At 35.8% G+C, this 22,500-nt stretch overlaps 1 protein-coding gene across 1 annotated transcript in view; it reads right to left on the minus strand.

Annotated features, from left to right (window-relative positions):
• The window catches only part of LOC136849322 (WAS/WASL-interacting protein family member 1-like), a 512,887-nt gene that overhangs the window by 376,410 nt on the left and 113,977 nt on the right, over window positions 1-22,500 (minus strand). The window contains exon 2 of the mRNA XM_067122684.1: window positions 696-2,010. The gene's annotated coding sequence lies outside the window, so the exon portion shown is untranslated. The remainder of the gene's footprint in view (window positions 1-695; window positions 2,011-22,500) is intronic.

A 22,500-nucleotide genomic window follows, 5' to 3' on the forward strand; every position in this document is an offset into this window, starting at 1 on the left:
AATATCTAAAAAAAATACTAATAATAAAACAAACGGTATCATATGACCTTGAAGAAAATAATCTGGAAGAAATGCAAGTCATTTTCTCTCGAGAGCAAAAATCAACAAAAAAGAGAGAGAGAGTTATTTTCTCTCGAGAGCAAAAACCAAAAACAGAAAAAAAGTCATTTTCTCTCGAGAGCAAAAATCAACAAAAAAAAAATGAGCAAGAGAGTTGCTTTCTCTCCAGAGCAAAAATCAACAAAAGAGACAGAGTCATTTTCTCTCGAGAGCGAAACCCAACATTTTTGTTGGTTTTTGCTCTCGAGAGAAAATGACCAACAAAAGAAAGACGCCCTCGAGAGCAAAAACTAAGAAAAAGTAATTTTCTCTCGAGAACAAAAACCAACAAAAGAGAAAGATTCATTTTCTCTCGAGAGCAGAAAACCAACAAAAGAGAAAGAGTCATTTTCTCTCGAGAGCAAAAAACCAACATAAGAGAGAGCCATTTTCTCTCGAGAGCAAAATACCAAGAAAAGAGAAAGAGAGTCATTTTCTCTCGAGAGCAACAAACCAACAAAATAGAAAGTCATTTTGTCTCGAGAGCAAAAAACCAACAAAAGAAAAAGAGAGTCATTTTCTCTCGAGAGCAAAAACCAAAAAAATAAAAAGAGAGACAAAGATTAAAATGTAGACAAAATCCTCATTCTACTCACTGGTCATCGTAGACGAATCCCGCCTGCAGAGTGTTGAGATACAGAGCAACGGCCAAGAGAACCGTCCCACCGTAAATAATACCGTTGGTTAATTTGGGGCCGTTGGCGCCGTCACTACTCCTACCCCCTCCTCCTCCTCCTCCTCCTCCTCCTCCTCCTCCAGCATCATCTTTTGAGGTGGTGGATCGGCGGCGCGTGTAAATGATCTCTCGGGGTAGCCCACCCTGCCCTTTGAAGACGCTCCTGCCGCTGGTACCTGCTGGAGAGCCAGGGCGATGATGATGATAATCCTGGCACCTGGAAGTGGCCGTTGTTGTTGCCACTCCCGTCGGCTGTGGCGCCGCAGATGAGGAAGCTGATCGAGAGGAGTTGGATGCTCCTGATGAAGATGGTGACGAAGAAGAAGAAGGGAGAGGCGTTGGAGGAATTGTTGGAGGAGCTTAATCGCACGTTTTGCCTGTGATGGTGATGATGATGATGGTGATAGTGGCTGTGGTGGTGATGGTGGTGATGATTGCTGCTGTTGCTGCTTTGGTGACATTCACTGGATGATGATGAAGATGATGATGATAGTGATGAATTGCAGCAGTTACACTTAGGCTTTGTTGTTGCGGTGGTGGTGAGGGTGGTCGATGATGATGATGTTGTTCCAACTCTCTTCATGGTGTGTGTGTTTTTTGTTGTAGTTGTTGTTTGTCTGTTTGTTGTTTTGTTGACCTGGATGATGTGTCTGTCTCTTTGGAATAAGTTATTCTTCGCTTTCCATTTGTTTCGCCTTTTTATTTCTTCACTCCTATTACCTACCGTTCCTCGACCCACTCAGAATCACGGCTAACGTTTTCCAGGTTCTCTGGTCGCCACCATCAACACCTTTCCAGCAGGAGTGTTCCAGGGGCTCCATTGGAATGGAAGCCCTCCCTGGCGGCGCGCACGCAAGCACGCACGCACGCACGGCACACGCACGCACACTCTTAACACAAATTCTCTCTCTTCACTCCGTCGTTCTCTCCTTCCTTCTTCCTTTTTCCTTAACTCACTGATTATAAAATAACGAAAAAAAAAAAAACCTTTTCCAATCTCTTGTTTTTTTTTCCAGGAGAAAAGTTTGACTAAGGGAGAAAGGAGTTTGCAAAGTATCCCTTCCCCCTCTCGCTCCTTCTTCTTCTTCTTCTTCTCCTCCTCCCTCCTCCTCCTCCTCCTTCTTCTTCTTCCTCTTCTTCTTCCTTTTCTTCTTCCTTTTCTTCTTCCTCTTCTTTTCTCGTCGACGGCAACAGCTCCAGCAACCTTTCAAAGGCCGTACTTCGGTTCAGCCCACCTGGGGAAGAGAGAGAGAGAAAAAACAACAACATTATGCAAATGTCGATGCAAATCACAAAGAGATTCTACATTTCCATATCGGTTCAGGAGGAGACGGGGTTTCGGGAGGACCCTTGGAAGGAAGGAAGGGAGGGTTGGGGGGGTGGGGGGTTAAGGTCCCCCGTGGATGGAAGGACCCAAGGTGTGTTTAGGAGCAGGAGAAGCACAGTTAGGAGGATTTTTCTTTTCAGGGGAAAGCTGAGGCATCTAAATTTAAGGGAATTTATGGCTGATGTTTGTTATATATAGCCTGTAAATTCAAATCAGGGAGGAAAATTTATCCACAGGCATAAAATCACTTAATTAATTTTTTTTATCTCAAGTGTTTATTGCTATACTTAGTTATTCTTGTGCATGTGAAAGTTTTTATTGCTATACTTAGATATTTCTTGTGCATATGAACTCATTTCTCTATGTAATTTCAATCCCTCAGATTATTGTTAGTCATAAGACACATTTTGTATTTGTCCTACCATAAAAACACTAATTTATCTTCTATCCTAAGTGTATGTTGCTAAATTTAGATTTCTATGTGCATGAGAAGTCTTTTCTCCATATAATTTCAATTATACAGATTTTTACTAGCCAGAAGACACAGATTTTGTACTCTCTGAGTCAGTCCTGTTTAAACTTAGCTCAGAAATTTGACAAAAACTACCGATTGAATTTCTGATTAGGCAAACAGTATATTAAAGGCGAGGGCTGTCCTTGTCATCAACCCAAAACAAGTAAAAAATGCACCGAAATTTCATCGGCGCAATCGAGTTTTCTGTACAGCGTATAATCAAGGCCTCCGAAGATAGATCTATCTTTCGGTGGTCTTGGTATAATGCTGTATGAGCTGCGACTCATGAAACTTTAACCACTGCCCGCTGGTAGCCTATCCTACATCGTTGCCAGAAGCACGATTATGGCTAACTTTAACCTTAAATAAAATAAAAACTGCTGAGGCTAGAGGGCTGCAATTTGGTATGTTTGATGATTGGAGGTTGGATGATCAACATACCAATTTGCAGCCATCAGGTTTCAGTAGTTTTTAAGATCTGAGGGCGGACAGAAAAAAGGACAGAAAGAAAAAAAAATGCGGACAGAATAAAGTGCGGACGGACAGACAAAGCCGCCACAATAGTTTTCTTTTACAGAAAACTAATAATAGATCGTAGATACTTATAAAACCAGAAAGTTCCACGATTTGATATTTAATCACCCTACACCAAAATAAGTCTTCAGTATTTTGAGAGGACATACATCACTTTTTTTCCCAGCCGGTTTTAATTTTGTTGGGGGTGGATGGGGAGTGGGGGAATAAATGCCCATATGCAAATTATTCATAACAGTTTTAATTGTCAGATTTACTAAAAGGTTTTTGCAATTGCGAACGGCCGGGTGGTCACGCAAATTGAAATGTTGAATTGGAAGTTCAGTGTGTTCATATTGAGATCCTATATTTAATGGGGAGATCTGGGTATTCTTTGTTCATTTTGAAATTCTGTTGGTAAGGGGGAGGTCTTAACATTGTTTATTCATTCTAAAATACGGTTTTTAATGTGAAGTTATTAGCGTTGTTCATTCATTTTGAAAACCGGTTTTAATGGGAGTTAACAACGTTGTTCATTCATTTTGAAAACCGGTCTTAATGGGGAGTTATCAGAGTTGTTCATTCATTTTGAAAACCGGTTTTAATGGGGAGCTCTTAGCGTTGTTCATTCATTTTGAAAACCGTTTTTAATGGGGAGGTCTTAGCTCTGTTTATTCATTTTGAAAACCGGTTTTAATGGGGAGGTATCAGCATTGTTCATTCATTTTGAAAACCAGTTTTTAATGGGGAGCTCTTAGCGTTGTTTATTCATTGTGAAATCCGGTTTTTAATGGGTGTTCTTAGCGGTGTTCATTTATTTTGAAAACCGGTTTTAATGGGGAGTTATCAGCGTTGTTCATTCATTTTGAAAACCATTTTATTGGGGAGTTCTTAGCGTTGTTTATTCATTGTGAAATCCTGTTTTTAATAGGGAGTTCTTAGCGTTGTTCATTCATTTTAAAATCCGGTTTTTAATGAGAAGTTATCACCACTGTTTATTCATTCTGTAATCCGGTTTTTAATGGAGAATTCGTCGCATCGTTAAGTACTCTTAATGGATTTAGAAGCCGTCTATTTAAAGTGCGTTGCTTCTATAATATTATGATGACTTACGGCAATTAGAATAACAGATTTCATTTGCCCATAAAACTTAAATAAATGCTCGGTTGTATCGAAAACAGCTATGTTGGAGAATGACATTCTTATTACTGTCTCGTTTCAATGATTTCCGATTGAATTCAATACGCTAAACACCCAGAGAGGTCTTATTTAATCGCGATTTTTTTTTAACCAATAAACGATATATATTTTTTTCGTGTTGCTGCAATTAACCTTAAATCAGTTTCAGTCCCCGACTTTGAAATCAGTAGCTCGTGTAAGATTCTGGTGCCATGTGGGATTATTATTATTCATATTTCACCGTCAAATTGTCATTTATTTTTCATGAGTGTGTTTCATAATGTTTTTTCTTTTTTAAAAGGGATGCGTTCAGCTGATGTTTACAGTTTTTCTCTCAGAGTTTTGTTGATTGAGGTTTTATGTAACTGTGTCTCACTTTCCTCGATATCAAATTATGTTTATGTTGTTGATGCAGTTAGATACTTTTTTGTGTGTTTAGGGGATTGTTTTATATTATGCGCACATGAACATGTATACATAAATACATACATAAACACACACACACACACACACACACACATATATATATATATATATATATATATATATATATATATATATATATATATATATATATTTATAAATATTTCATTTATATATATGTATGTATATATATATGTATATATATATATATATATATATATATATATATATATATATATATAATATCTATATATCTATACACACACACACACCCATCCAAAAAATCTTATAGTATCAACAACAAAAATGTACATCTGAAGTGATGGGGATGAGACACAGAGACATCAAATCTTTTCAATAAAAATAACATTAAGATTAAAACAACAAACACCAATTAAAACACTCCCCATGAAAACATTATGAATTAAACACTTGTAAAATTAATGATAATTAGAAATTAGACAGTGAATTGTGAACAGTGATCCCAAATGGCATCAAAATCTCACATGAGCTATCGACTTCAAAGTCGGGGATTGAAACTGATTCAAGTTAAATTAAAGCAACACAAAAAATATCGTTTATTGGAAAAAATAAAACACACGATTAAGTATGATCTCGGGGTGTTTAGCATACTGAATATGATCGGAAATCATTACATGACATAAATAGGAATGCTATTCTCCAATAAAGTTGTTTTCGATACAGCTGAACATTTATTTAAAGGCTTAGGACCAAATGATATCTCATTTACACAGTTGCCAGAAGTCGTCATATAATAGAACCAGCTGACCAACCCCAGCACTGCTTGGGATAAGTCTGAATGACCACCGATAAACTCTCTCTCTCTCTCTCTCTCTCTCTCTCTCTCTCTCTCTCTCTCTCTCTCTCTCTTCCCAACCCCCACCCCCTTTGGTGTCACTGACGTCTTATCCCCACAGTATTCTTTACCAGATAGTAAGTCATAAGTATGCCAAGTTTGGTTGAAATTGCTCAATGCATTTCAGAGTTATGCTGGAACATACATACATCCATATATAGATCAACATACTTTAAATGTACTAAGTAATTAATGTATTAGAATAACTTAACAACCTTGAGAAATGTCCATTAAAAAACAAGGTTTCAAAATGAACAAACTGAACCTCAAAATCACATTTCAGTTTACGTGGTTACCCGACCGTTTGAAATTGCAAAAAACATTTTAGTAAAGCTGACAACTAAAATTATTATGAATAATTTACTTTTGGGGATTTGTCCCCCTAAAAATGGAAATCAGTTGAATACAGTTTGTATATATATATATATATATATATATATATATATATATATATATATATATATGTATGTATGTATGTATGTGTGTATATATTTATATACAAACTGTAGAAACCTTGTAACCTTTATAAATATCTCCGTATACCATCAACATTTTGAAAAACAATTGTGTAAATGATAAAGGCATTCGCCAAACTGTATCTATGTATGTATATCAACATTTTGAAAAATTACATATAGAGGCATTCGCCCACTACATCTATTGAGTTGACGACTCTCTCTCTCTCTCTCTCTCTCTCTCTCTCTCTCTCTCTCTCTCTCTCTCTCTCTCTCTCTCTCTCTCTCATGTAAAATGGTGTTAAAGTTTTGAAATTGTCCATCACCACAAATACAGACTCATCACATTTATAGTAAACAGGATATTATAATTTCATTTTTTTTTACGCCTCAAATAACGCAGTTGGGTTTTGTGGTATTTGCTTTAACACTCCTGTATGACTACGGTGACCTGTGACCTTACGGTGACCTATGACCTTCCATTTTTCCACCCCTTTGGCTTTAAACCCAAGTCGCATGATTTAGAAAAGAATTGGTAATTTTTAAAGTGTATAATCCGGATATATGAAATTGTATTTCAGCTTTTGAAATCTCTTCCTGTAAATGCAATTATTATTATTATTATTATTATTATTATTATTATTATTATTATTATTATTATTATTATTATTATTATTCATAAGATGAACCTTATTCATATGGAACAATCCCACATGGGCCATCTACTTGAAATTCAAGCTTCAAAAAGAATATGGTACTCATTAGATAGAAGTAACAGAAGGTAATATGAAGTGCAATAAGGATTCAGTTATTAGAAAATAAAAAAAAAATTGTAAATACAAGTTGATTCACCCCATTATAACTGTTATAACTGTGTCACAACTCACGGGAGATTCCTGATGTGTGATCAAATCTCTGGACCTAAATTGACAAGGACAGCCATGTTCTGTCTCTTCCTAGACAAGCCCTGGCATTCAACACGGCTTTCAGAAAGAAATGAGATCATTAAAATACGTGCTTCAAGAGAATTTGCTCCTTACGAACCAACATGTGTCTCGTAATCTTCACCCAGAGTAACGTGGTATCATATTTAATGAGGAATAACCATGATGAATTGCAGTGCAGCTGTTCTCTCAGAGAGAAGAATCACACATCCAGTGTCGTCTAGAAATATGTACTGTATGTAGCGACGGGGAACCATGAACTCTCAACCACACTCAGCAACGTCGGTTGTAGTACCGAAACACCAAGTGCCGCAGAAACAAGGTGCCACATTTCGGTATTTCAAAAGAATATTCTGCTGAAAACCTGAAGTTGAACAACTCATACAGGGAACGATGAGTCAAGAATTAAAGACTATTCGCTTATTGGGAACGTCAGTCTTCCTACAAAAAACTCTGCTAACTGAGATCCTTTGATTATATTTGGCCTTCTGTACAGCGACGTAAAGCCGAGTAGCAGATATGAGAGAGAGAGAGAGAGAGAGGAGCTATTAGCTATTAGATATGTGGTACATTGGCCCGTCAGTCTGTTTGGGATCGCTTTGCAGTTGAAACACATACGTACATACGTGTAAGTTTGTGTGTGTATATATATATACACAGTATATATACGTACAGTATGTATACATACAGTACACATATATATGTATATATATATGTATACATATATGTATACATACACAAACACTTTTCTATTTCCTTAAGACTTTGTATGTATACATACATGCACACACGCATAAATATGTGGTTGTGTATGTATGTATGTATGTATGTATGTATGTATACAAAAATACAAAGCCCTAGGAAAATAGAAGAGCATTCGCCAGCGATATTTCTTGCAAAACTAGAAACCTCTCGAAGCGCTGGAAAATTGAAATCCCACGTTCAAAGAATTTCCACTTTTCGCCATTGATTGCCCTTCTGCGAGGTTTTTGCAAGCGTATGTACCCTTCCAATCGAAGAAACCCATTAAAGAAATATTTGGATATTTTAGCTCTCGCGTTTATATTGTCTTGCTGTGCGTTTCTATATTTCTGTGTCGAAATTGAGAAGCAAAAGGGTAGGGGGTGCAGGAGGGACAAGTAAAAAGGAATAACAGATGGAATAATGTAGTAGAAATGAAGACTGTCAATTTTGGGTTCATATAAGCGAAGAATCCATTAAAGATATATTTATTTAAATATTTTAGCTAGTGTTATTGCCTTATAATATGCATATATATATATATATATATATATATATATATATATATATATATCTAAATATTATATATTTCTATATCTAAATTTAGGGGAGTGGGAGGGGGGGATAAGAAAAAAAAAGGAAAAAAAGAATTAGTAGAATTGTAGACTGCCATGCTGACTTCTTCCAACTGAAGACCCCATTAAAGAAATATACTTAAATATTTAAGATCGTGTTTATGCAGCCTTGCCGTTTATATCTGTATTCCTGCATCTAACTTTTGCCGGTGGTGGGGGAGGGATAGGTAAAAAAGATAAGAAAAAAAAAGGAAAAAAGAATAATTTAGTAGAAGCGAAGACTACCAAGCGCGGGTCCCAAGAGAGAGCCCATCATGACAGCAATAGCTAAGACCGATTGGTCGCAACTCCTGTCACGGAGGCTTCACGCGGCTGGAAGACTCCGAACTCGCTTCTGCACTCCAGCCAGTAATGCACCTGTCACCCCCATGTCATATTCCTCATGACGTTTCCAATATATATATATATATATATATATATATATATATATATATATATATATATATATATATATATATATATATATATATATATATATTTTCACTTATTCTCTTATTCTCTCTCTCTCTTTTGAGTTTATTCGATAGAAATTGTAAATGTAACATTTTTTATATGTATAATATTTTTTCCTCTCTCTCTCTCTCTGTGTGTGTGTGTGTGTGTGTGTGTGTGTGTGTGTGTGTGTGTGTGTCTTTCCTTGGTGGTGTTTGAGTTTATTCAATAGATATTGTAAATATATCATTTTTCATAAATATAATATTTTTTCCTCTCTCTCTCTCTCTCTCTCTCTCTCTCTCTCTCTCTCTCTCTCTCTCTCTCTCTCTCTCTCTCCTTGAAGGCGTGTGGAGATGGTGCTTATTTCATAGAGAGATTACTTTGTCGCATCTAGAGAGAGAGAGAGAGAGAGAGAGAGAGAGAGAGAGAGAGAGAGAGAGGGAAAGCTTTGTCCCATCAACTTTCCCGGAGCACCTTTGATGCCTGCGTCTACCGGAAGTTCATTCTATTTACAATATGGCTAAATAAACTTGACTAAATTCGCCGACTCCCCTCTGTAGCTGTCGAGACGTTTGTCTAGGAAGGCAATGAACTTGTCTCCCGACCTTTGTGTGGGAGCTAGTTGCTTATGCCTCTGAGACCTCTTGTTTGGAAATCGTTTATGTAATTTAATTGCTGTTTGAATATCGTTTATGCTTAGGTGATATGTCTATTGTGATGTATATTCTTGTTTTCTGGTACATCTCGTTGGAAACGAAGAGTCCGTGTTCCAAAATGCAGTTCATATTACATATATATTACCTCTATAGTATACATGTGTCGGCAAATGCATGTACATGTGTTACATATTACAAAAGGAGTTCTTATTACAGATTTGCTGTGTCTTTATAGCATACATGTGTTGGCAGATGCATGTACATGTGTCACAGACTACAAATGCAGTTCTTATTACAGATACATTATCTTTATTGTATACATGTGTCGGCAAATGCATATACATGTGTTTACTTATTACGATATGCAGTTCTTATTACAGATATATCTTTATAGTATACATGTGTTGGCAAATCCATATACATGTATTACATATTACAATACGAGTTCATATTACAGTTTTTCTGTATCTGTATGGTATACGTGTGTTGGCAGATGCATGCACATGTGTTACAAACTACAAATGTAGTTCTTATTACATATATATTCTCTTTAGACTATACATGTGTCGGCAAATGCATATACATGTGTTTACATGTTACGAAATGGAGTTCCTATTACAGATACATTATCTTTATGTGTTGGCCAACTATGTACATGTATTTACATATTACACATGTGTTACATATTACAAAAGGAGTTCATATTACAGATTTACTGTATATTTATAGTATATATGTTTTGGCAGACGCATGTACATCTGTTACAAACTACAAATGTAGTTATTAAATATATATTCTCTTTAAAGTATACATGTGTTGGCAAATGCATGTACATGTGTCAAATATTACAAAAGGAGTTCATATTACACATTTTCTGTATCTCTGTAGTATACAAGTGTTGGCAGATGCATTGACGTATGTTACATATATTTCAACACGCATTTCTGACGAGCATTTGTTATCCATGTTTGAGGTAACTGGAGATAAAATTCAGACACTGCCAATAAACCAAGAACAAAAACCCGTTGTTTTAAACTTCTTCCATTCTCTAACCTCTCATTCCGTCAACCCAGCGTTTCCTAGAACTCTTTCTCATCCCACCTAAGTCTCTTCAATATTCCATTACTAACCTTTCTTCGCCATTTCTCCTCGTTATGTGACCAGAGATTCACTAAACACAAATCCTTTATTTTATTTTTTACCTCTAGAAAAAATGTCAGACTCATCGTCTTCACTGCGTTTATTTATTTATTAACATCTCCTTAGTCCGCGTCGAATCTCTGACGGTGTAGTAAGCGTTCGAAAATGTTTCTTTCGATCAGATTCAACAGCAGACGATCTAATGAGCGTTCTGGAATATTTATTTTAATCAGATTTGACAGCGGACGATCTAGTGAGCGTTCTCAAATGTTTTTTTTCGATCAGATTTAACAGCAGACGATCTAGTGAGCGTTCTGAAATATTTATTTTAATCAGATTTGACAGCAGACGATCCAGTAACCCTTCTGAAATGTTTCTTTTGATCAGAATTAACAGCAGACGATCTAGTGAGCGTTCTGAAATGTTTCTTTTGATCAGGTTTAACAGCAGACGATCTAATGAGCGTTCTAAAATGTTTCTTTTGATCAGATTTAACAGCAGACGATCTAGTGAGCGTTGTGGAATGTTTCTTTTGAACAGATTTAACAGCAGACGATCTAGTGAGCGTTCTGGAATGTTTCTTGTAATCAGATTTAACAGCTTGTATGAGTAGTTAGGTTTCATCGCCTTTTCCAGTATTCATCCCACCCATTCCTTGTTTATTTGCTCTTACGTCCTTATGCTAGCAGTCATTCACCTTTCTCCTTCTTTAAAAATACTTTGAGATTCTTTACAGAATCGGCAACTTCTCTCTATTGTCACCAGTAGGCTAGGGTGTGTAGCTACCAGCTCTGTTGCAAGCATGTTATTCTTCTGATTTCTCTCATCCTCTCAATTACTCTATCCATACAGGCCTACAGTAGACTACCCTAGCGCATTCATAACAAGAAAAAAAAATTAAAGAAAGACTGAGCCGGTAGATTTATGAAAATTTAAACAGTTCATGAAAATAAAAATTAAAGAAAACCAGCGCATTCACCAGATGAAAAAAAAGAAAGATGACGGAGGCTGTAGATTTGTGAAAATGTAAACAATTCCTCGAAAAAAAAAAAAACCAGCGCACTCATAAGATTAAAAAAAAAAAAAAAGGCTGAGCGGGTAGATTTATGAAAATTTAAACAGTTCGCGAAAATAAAAAGAAAATAACAAAAACAAAACAGGAGGGACTGACATATCCTGACATCTCCTATTGCAAGGTATGCTGCGCGAGCGAAATTTGACTTTGAAATGCGTCCGTCGGTGCGGGAACAGAGAAATATACAACGGTCAGTACATACTAGAATCTCTGGGTTTCTCTGTTTTTTTTTTTTTTTTTTTAGCCTTCCCCTTCCCCTTTTTTCCCTCCCCTCCCCTTCCCCTAGCCTCTTCCCCTCCCCAACTGTTTTTTTTTAACCTTTCCCCTTCCCTTTCCCTTCCTTCCCTTCCTCTTTCCCCTCCCCCAAAAGAAAAAGTTCGGTTTTTATTTTTTATGTACTGTTTTAGTCTTCCCTCCCTCCCCCTCCCCCAAATGGAAAAGTTCCGGTTTTTATTTTTTAATTTACTATTTTAACCTTCCCCTCCTCCATCCCTCTTCCTCTTCCCCTCCCCAAAAAGGAGCATTTTTTTATTTTTTTGTTTTTTTTTTTTTTTTTTTTTTTGCTACAGTGAACTCCCAGAGGAAATACTCCGAAAGTTCTGAAAGCGTCTCAGTACAGTAATTGTACCAAGGTAGAATTGACCAAGGTACAACAAATTTACCTTTTTTATTTATTTTGAAATCATGAGGTAATTTTCGAAAACATAATAAATATGAATTATTCTCTCGTCGTCGCTGTTAAAACAATAAAAACTTCAAAATAAATGGGTACCAAATTGCATGACAAATTCCTTTTCTGAACGAAAGTTCATTTTGGACGGACCACGAATGTAAATACATTTTTGACGTATGTTATGGTTTTCAAGTTCTGTAATGAATTCCTTGTCCGAACGAGAGTTTATTTTGTATAAATCACGAATTTAAATAAATGTTTAGCATATGTTAAAGAATCGTTATTGAACAGAAAAGATTTTTGATGAATGATGCAATTTCTACTCGTCTAAGCTCCAAGAGAAAGCTGTTCTTATACAGTTTGACTGGTTTGTATATAGTACGTCCACAAGATGTAATAGTATTTTCCCAGGACCACCCCCCCAAAAAAAAGAACTCAAGAAGGTTAAGTGGCATTTAACCTCGTTGGTCAAAAATCTGTCTTAACTGAATTGCTTTTGAAGAAAGGTCTCGACCTAGGTGGGACTCGATTCTCATTAGGACCTGTCATTTGCCATACATATCAAATCATTTCTTTTAAGATAAAATCAGAATGGGCCAGGGTAATCGACGATGAGCTTAACCTCATTAGCTCGAGCACCTTTCGAAGAGTCATTCATTCATTCTCAAATCGTTTTACTATGATTTTAACGTGTTACTACGATCTGTGTGAAAAGTTGCCAGTGAGTATTTTTTCATTCATACATTTTCCTGCGCAGAAATTTATGCATGTTTCAGCAGAGTTGGTGCTTTTCATTCATATTTTTTTTCATAGATATTTATGTTTTTTTTGGCAAAGTTTGTTTCTGTCTCTCTCTCTCTCTCTTTCTCTCATAAACTGTATGTATACTTCACTGATAGTGCGTATTGTACCAAAGCTTTTGTTTTCTCTCTCTCTCTCTCTCTCTCTCTCTCTCTCTCTCTCTCTCTCTCTCTCTCTCTCTCTCTCATATGTATATATACTGTCTGTATCCCTCACTAATTGTGCGTGAATAGAATGAGAGAGAGTCCGTGTAAGCTTATAACCACTAGCGTACTTTCTAAACAAAGGGGCACAATTAATTAAGGGTTTCTTTTGCCTATGGCTTCCAGTGGATCATTATAAATGGAAAGGTAGGACAACAAATAAGTTTTTAAAGAGAGGCAAACAATTCCTCGCTGTATACTCATTATATATTAAAAAGGTCGGCCTTTGGCTCCCATTTTTTTTTCCATTAATTTATAAGAATGGAATGGAATGGAATGTAAAATTTAGGCCAAAAGCCAAGTTCTGGTATGTATGATGAAGCATTCAGCGCTGAAACGGAAAATAACAAGAAGTTTAAATTGCGTCGAAGTTTCTTCGGCGCAATCGAATTTTATGTACAGCCGCTACAGCGTATAATCAAGGCCGCCGAAAATAGATCTATCTTTCGGTTGTCTCGGTGTAATGCTGTATGAGCCGCGGCCGATAAAACTCAAAGCCGGCCGTGGTGGCCTGTGTTGTTGCGTTGCCAGACGCACGGTTATGGCTAACTTTAACCTTAAATAAAATAAAAGCTACTGAGGCTAGAGGGCTGCAATTTGGTATGTTTGATGATTGGAGGGTGGATGATCAACATGCCAATTTGCAGCCCTCTAGCCTCGCTAGTTTTTAAGATCTGTGTATTGAAGGTGTAACAGGAGGAAAGCCTAGCAGTTGCACCATGAAACAATTGTTAGGAGAGGGTGGAATTAAGATGGGAGAAAGAGAATATGAACGGTGGTATAGTAAAAGGAATGAAAGGAGCAGCTAGGGGCCGAAGGGACGCTGCAAAGTACCTCAAGTAATGCCTACAGTGCACCGCGTGAGGTGCACTCACGGCACTACCCGCTTACTTGGATATTAATTTATAAATATTATCTTTAAGATTATATCGTTGTATAATTGTCATGGTTGATTGTGCGTGTGGTTTTTTTTTTTTTTTTTAGAGGGGGTTAAGGAACATAAATTTCAAGACGTATTTTGTTTATGTATACTCTAGAGAAGCGGTTCTTAACCTTTTTCAATGTGTGCACCCCTTTCAAATCAGCGGTCAGTTCTCGCACCCCCTGAATTGCCGAAGTAAAAAAAAAGCTAAAATACAAAGTTGATATGATGTATATTAATTTAAAAAACACACATTTTTTAATCTTCATTCACAAAGCTTAGAATAATAATCATAATAACAATAATGATAATAATAATAATAATAATAATAATAATAATTATTATTATTATTATTATTATTATTATTATTATTATTAATTATTTACTTTATTTTATTGTATTTATATTTTTATTTTTGCAGAAAAAAATAACATGCGTATATAAAAATATATTTTGCTTTAATTTTTCATAGGCATCCTCGCACCTCATAGGAACCGTCTACGTACCCCGTAGGGGCAGCCCTGGTTAAAAACCGCAGCTCTAGATAAACAAAGGAAAAACATTCAATGGTATGAATCCTAGGAAATAATTTCAATTAACTTTTTGTGACTTGATACAATATCTACCAAACTGGAGACAAAGAAAATATTGAAAAAAAAAAAAAAGATATGGAAAAGATCAATTATAGATTGGTCTCTTGGTCGAATACATGGAAACTTGTGGTTTTTATCATTTATTTTATCATAATTTTAGATGCAGGGTTCAGGTCTCTATGTGATTTATAGTCTCCAGTGAGAGAGAGAGAGAGAGAGAATGAATGAATAAGTAATGTTTTTTCGAACGGTAAGTTAGGTAAAAAGAGAGAGAGAGAGAGAGAGAGAGAGAGAGAGAGAGAGAGAGAGAGAGAATGAATAAGTAATGTTTTTTTTCGAACTGTAAGTTAGATAAAAGAGAGAGAGAGAGAGAGAGAGAGAGAGAGAGAGAGAGAGAGAGAGAGAGAGAGATGAATAAGTAATTTTTTTTCTAACGGTAAGTTAGGTAAGAGAGAGAGAGAGAGAGAATGAATAAGTATGCTTTTTTCGAACGGTAACTTCGGCAAGAGAGAGAGAGAGAGAATGAATAAGTAATGCTTTTTTCGAACGGTAAGTTCAGTAAGAGAGAGAGAGAGAGAGAGAGAGAGAGAGAGAGAGAGAGAGAGAGAGAGAGAGAGAGGTGGCCTGAACTTCATCAAAGGTGAAATGACTACAGAGGGATTGCATTACAGATGACCCAGAATTCTTTCACCTCTTTTACCTAAAACAGCTCCTTTGTCTAGTGAATTTTGCCGACAGAGAAATTGTGTAACTTCGTTTGAAAATCTCTGCCTTAAATAGTCGTGCAATGGACAGTTTTAGTGATTTGACTTGATTTTTTTTTTTTTTTTTTTAGTCAGGGAAGGGGGCGCATGTCCCTATGAGCTTGAAGCGTTCCCTGAGTGACAAGCCTTTTTTTTTTTATCGTCTGGTTTTTCATATATTACATTAAATTATATCCGCTTCTGGGATTCTGTTATCGAATACACATGTTTAGGTTATGGAGTTGTTGCAGAATCCTTGAATTTATACATAAACATATACATACATACATACATTCATACATACATAACGGTTGTGTATATTCGTCAGTACTGTTCCTGTAATATATATATTTGTGACTTCTTATACTCTGTATCAGTCCTTCGTCAGTGGCTTGGAAATAAAGTCGAAACCGGTCAGGATCTACACCCCGTCTCTTATTTTTCACCTTTGGTAATGTGTGATGACATACATACATATATACGTATATACACACACATATATATATAAATAAAATAAATATATATATATATATATATATATATATATATATATATATATATATATATATATATATATATATATATATATATAATATATATATATATATATATAATATATATATATATATATATATATAATATATATATAATATATATATATATAATATATATATATATATATATATATATATATATATATATATATATATATATATATATATATATATATAAAACCACAATTTCGTTTCTAAATAACCAGGCAAATAGATAAAAAATTTGTTTAAATAAAAAAAATTAAAGAAATAAGGATACATTTAAAATGTCTGAGTCCCCGCAGGCAACAGTGCCGTCAGCGTACCTCACATGGCGCACTGTAGGAATTACTAAAGGTTGTTTGCAGCGTCCCTTCGTCCCGGCCTAGCTGCGCACCAACTTTTTAACCTTTTACATTATCTCTGCTCCCACTTCCCTTCTTCCATTTTGCTGTCCAACCGCTCCAACTCCTTGAGCACTGAACAGCTGAAAAGGCCCCAGAGTGTTTATGGCCTTATAGACGAATTTTTAATAAATAAATTTATTTTATAGACTATTTTTTTTTTAGCTGAAAAAGTGAAGCATTTTTGAAAATCTGATACATTTTTTCTTCATCTACCACGTTGGAACGATTCGGTACGAGAGAGAGACAGACAGACAGACAGACAGACAGACAGACAGACAGACAGACAGACAGACAGACAGACAGACAGACAGACAGACAGACTAAAGAGTTAAAAAGAGAGAGAGAGAGACAGACAGACAGACAGACAGACAGACAGACTAAAGAGTTAAAAAGAAAGAGATATAGAGAAATAGAGAGAGACCGACAGACAGACAGACAGACAGACAGACAGAGGTAAAGAGAAAGAGAGAGATATAGAGAAATGTAGAGACAGATAGACAGAGAGAGATAAAGAGACAGACAGAGAGAGAGAGAGAGATAAACAGAGAGAGAGAGAGAGAGAGAGAGAGAAGAGACAAAGAGGAAGAGATAGTTGATTGGTGCGTGCAGATGCCTGCCAAGGCTGGTGACTAGGGAGTGGGATACAAGAGGAAGGGAGAGAGAGAGAGAGAGAGAGGAGGGAAGGGTATCGGGAAGGATTGAAGGGAGTGTTACACGAATAGTCAAAATTCTACCTGGCACTAAGAGAGAGAGAGAGAGAGAGAGAGAGAGAGAGAGAGAGAGAGAGAGAGAGAGAGAGACAGACAGAGAGGAGAGAGAGGATCCATATGCATGAAGGAAAAGGAATGTATATGCATGAGAACCATTTGCATCCAGTGCTCTCATTTCATTCCAACGGGAAATGTCATTTTCCAGGAGCGTAGCAGAGAAACCTGTGTGAGTGACTGGTCTCTCTCTCTCTCTCTCTCTCTCTCTCTCTCTCTCTCTCTCTCTCTCTCTCTGTGGGTGGACACATGCTTCATGAATGTGTAAATGCTCGTATTAGTAATGCTTATTCCGTTCATTAAGTTTTTTATGTATGAAAGCAACACGTGTATGCATTCGTAATTGTAAGGTTTAGTGTTGGATGAGAGTCATAGATACATTTAAACTTTATATACTGTATGTACATACACACATGTATATACATACATACATATATATATACATGTGTACATATATATATACAGTATATATATTTATATATATATGTACATATGTATATATAATATAATATATATATATATATATATATATATATATAAATATATATAATATATATATATAATATATATAATATATATATATATATATATATATATATATATATATATATATATATATAAATATATATATATATATATATATATATATAAATATATATATATATATATATATATATATATATATATATATATATATATATATATATATATATATTCCCAAATCCATCCACTGGAATAGCCATGCCAATAGCAACATCTGCCAGATTCTCGTTTTGATAGCATTCAAAAGCTTCTCTCTTTTTCAATCTTTTTCTTCTTCACTCTGCGGGGCAGGATTCTCTCTCTCTCTCTCTCTCTCTCTCTCTCTCTCTCTCTCTCTCTCTCTCTCTCTCTCTCTCTCTCAGTCCTTCCATTTTTTGTACTTATTTCATTAGGCTTTTCATATTATCACTACAAGAATGGAATGCAGTAAAACGTTGTTCCCCCTCTCTCTCTCTCTCTCTCTCTCTCTCTCTCTCTCTCTCTCTCTCTCTCTCTCTCTCTCTCTCTCTGTACTGTGGAGCACCCCTTTCCTTTTTTTTTCAAATTATTAGTCGATTTATATCACTACAAGAATGGAATGCAAATTTCCGAAACATGGATCGGATACATTTTTCAAGCGCTCTCTCTCTCTCTCTCTCTCTCTCTCTCTCTCTCTCTCTCTCTCTCTCTCTCTCTCTCTCTCTCTCTCTCTGAGAGGCTGTACTAAGGAAGGGAAATTCGAAAATAAAGGTTCATATATACATATATGTGTATATGTATGCAGCCATTAAAGTCAATTTTTTTTCGATTTTATTTGTTCTTCGTCTGACAATATCCAGTTGTGGACTGAACACATCTCGACGGAATGGGGAGAAAAAGATGTCTATTGCATTTCGCTTTTGGATTTTTTTCTCAATTATTTCATCGACTGCTGCTGTTCCTGCTGTTGCTGTTACTGCTGTCCCTCTTGTTCCTGTTACTGTTCCTTTTATTTGCTCCTTATTTTTCCTGTCTAGTCATTCATGGAAAAACGTCAGGAGTTTTGGGCTCTGTTCAGAATATGTATATCCTTATCTGTATTTTCCATCTGAGAGAGAGAGAGAGAGAGAGAGAGAGAGAGAGAGAGAGAGAGAGAGATCTCAGTCGAAAAGCAGAGAAATATTTTCCACACACAGAGAGAGAGAGAGAGAACAGGGTGAAACTATAGTACAGATGTGAGAGAGAGAGAGAGAGAGAGAGAGAGAGAGAGAGAGAGAGAGCAAAACTATAGTAAGATGTGATAGAGAGAGAGAGAGAGAGGTTGGGGGGGATCTCAGACGAAAAGCAGATAAATATTTTCCCCAGAGAGAGAGAGAGAGAGAGAGAGGGAGAGACAGGCTAAAACTATAGTACAGGTGTGACAGAGAGAGAGAGAGAGTATCTCAGTCGAAAAGCAGAGAAATATTTTCCATAGTCAGAGAGAGAGAGAGAGAGAGAGAGAGAGAGATAGAAAGTGGGTTTTGTACACTTTAAAACTGCCAAGTTATTTTCCTACGGATCCCTTTGTGGCCACGATAAGACAGTTTTCTGTTGCTGACCCTTTTGGCAGACATTTGCGTACCTGTGCAAAAACAAGCAAGAACATAGATATGGGATTTTCTTTGGTTTGTATTTACTTGTCATATAGCACGGGTTCTTTTGCATTTCCAAAAGATTTAGGTAGTCTTTTATGTCGTAATAGAGATTAAATGTCTTTTTCATTTGTAAATATAGTATTACGCATCCTTAATTTTGCATTATTCTTACTGAAATTTATACCATTTACCTTATTTCATATACAATCTGTCATTGACAGACAGATTTACAATTTTGTAAATATATAATTCATTCATACTTCTCACATGAGTATCTTAAAGCAGTAACAAATGATTCATTCATGGTGATAATGGTGTGTTAATGATATATCTGATAGGCAAGCACCATTATTTCTAGTATCAAATTAGCGCCATTATTCAAGGTCCTTGGCGGCGTCCCTTCGGCCCCTAGCTGCAACCCCTGTCATTCCTTTTACCATGCCTCTTACTTTCCACCATCTAACAGTTGTTTCAACATTATTTTCGGCGCTGAATGACACCATAGGCCCCAGCGCTTGGCCTTCGGCCTAAATTTTATATTCCTATTTCAATTCCAAGTGTGAGGTATTACCACGGGGAAAAGTCTTTCCCTTGTGAAAGAATCACTTTCAAGTTGCGTTCTCTTTGAAAAGCAGCATTTTGTTCTTCAGTCCATTGCAATTATCCTCTTACTTTTGTTGTGCGCCAGAATTTAATGGTTGTTATGTATGTTGCTACAGTTATCATTGTAAAATGCATGCGCTTTGTAGTATACATCTTTGCGTCGAAAGATTTTTGCGTACTATTAATGTGGGGGTGTTCGTTTTGTCCAGTGCAGTCACATTACACTGGCAGATAGAAGTGCTATTTTAAATTGAATGAAAAGAACTTGATTTAGTCCATTTTCTTCTTTAATGGTCATAAACCACACACACATATATATACATATGTGTGTGTGCATGTGTATGTATGTATTGTAATAGCCGTAATGACCTCGAATATTGGTCAGTACATATACAAATATATGTGGTAAAAAAAATATATATATATACATATATATATATATATATATATATATATATATATATATATATATTATATATTTATATATTATATATTTATATATTATATATTTATATATATATATATATATATATATATATATATATATATATATATATATATATATAGTCAGAATATCTTTGGCGTTTTCTAAAACTCCTGCGCTCGACAGACAGAGAGAGAGAGAGAGAGAGAGAGAGAGAGAGAGAGAGAGAGAGATTCTAGTCCTGCAATGACGTGGAATGGATGTAATTTTGCCTCAATTTCTGAGGATTTTAAGAAAAATGACGGGACAAAAATCCTTATATATTTTCAACTAACGGCTTCCCCGTTGGCTTATTTTGTCACTGACGTCACACCACCCTCTCTCTCTCTCTCTCTCTCTCTCTCTCTCTCTCTCTCTCTCTCTCTCTCTCTCTCTCCATTGGTGTTACTAAGAATACCTCAGGACACTTTGTCGTCCTGTTGTTTTTATCATTCCTATTTTTATTTCCCCCTCTTTGTTATTTGAATGACTCTGACAGTGAGGGAAAATGTTCATGGTCTCTCTCTCTCTCTCTCTCTCTCTCTCTCTCTCTCTCTCTCTCTCTCTCTCTCTCTCTCTCTCTCTCTCTCTCGGGAAAATATTTTTGTAAACATTCACATTGACGCAGAGGACGTTTGCAAAAATAATAAAAAAAAATTTTGAACCTTTCACGGTTGGTATATTTCTGTTAATTTCGCTTTTGTTAAATTATATCACGATTAGGGATAATAATAATAATAATAATAATAATAATTATTATTATTATTATTATTATTATTATTATTATTATTATTAATATTATTATTTAGATATTTCTGCACCGTAGATAAATACCTATACAGACTCATGAAATCCATACGATATTTTCAGTATTCTTCAAAATTCTCAATAATAATAATAATAAAATAATAATAATAATAATAATAATAATAATAATAATAATAATAATAATAATAATAATACTCCTGATATTTCTGCTCTGGAGATAAATATCTGTTCAAAATCACGAAGTTTATTCCGTATCTTCATTAACCTTCAAAATATCTTTTCCATCGACAGGTAGAAATGGAAACAGTGAGAGAGAGAGAGAGAGAGAGAGAGAGAGAGAACTCCCCCTTGGTAAACCCATAACAGCTTGTCACCCGAAATTCACATTTTCTTCCATAATGGCCGCAGTACATTGCTGGAGATGGTACCATTCGGCACTTGTGTGTGTGTATATATATATATATATATATATATATATATATATATATATATATATATATATATATATATATATATATATATATATATATATTTCCCAGCCGGCGTGTGTTGTTCTCTTATCGCCCTCTGTGTCACCTACCCTCTCCTCTCTCTCTCTCTCTCTCTCTCTCTCTCTCTCTCTCTCTCTCTCTCTCTCTCTCTCTCTCTCTCTCCGAAACCCCTTGTGTTTACCTTGGAACTCCATCTTTTGTATTTTAATATCGGTCCGTCGCCTCTCTCTCTCTCTCTCTCTCTCTCTCTCTCTCTCTCTCTCTCTCTCTCTCTCTCTTCTAATAAGTCTTCCTTTTGTTGATATTCGTCCCCCGTCTCCCCCCCCTGGACCTGTTCCCCTGCTGGGTCTTTCCTCCTCCTCCTCCTCCTCTCGCCTCATTTTCCTTTCATTACACCCATCCTTTATCCCCTTTTATCGCTTTAACAAAGCTTCTGCTGTCGTTCTATCCTTTACACCTTTTGCTTTTGACCGGCGCTGGATTAGTTGAAGGTGGTTAATATCTTGGTGTTGGGTTTCGTTTAATGATTTGTGTGTGTGTTTGTGTACGTGTATGTATGTGTGCATGCTTGTATGTATGTATGTATATATATATATACAGTACATCATATATATGTATATATGTATATATATATATATATATATATATATATATATATACACAATTTGTGACTCACCAGAAACTGCGTGGTACAGTTGGTAGCGCCCTTGCC

The sequence above is a fragment of the Macrobrachium rosenbergii genome, chromosome 20 (genome assembly GCF_040412425.1).
Source record: "Macrobrachium rosenbergii isolate ZJJX-2024 chromosome 20, ASM4041242v1, whole genome shotgun sequence".
In the NCBI taxonomy this organism is placed as follows: domain Eukaryota; kingdom Metazoa; phylum Arthropoda; class Malacostraca; order Decapoda; family Palaemonidae; genus Macrobrachium; species Macrobrachium rosenbergii.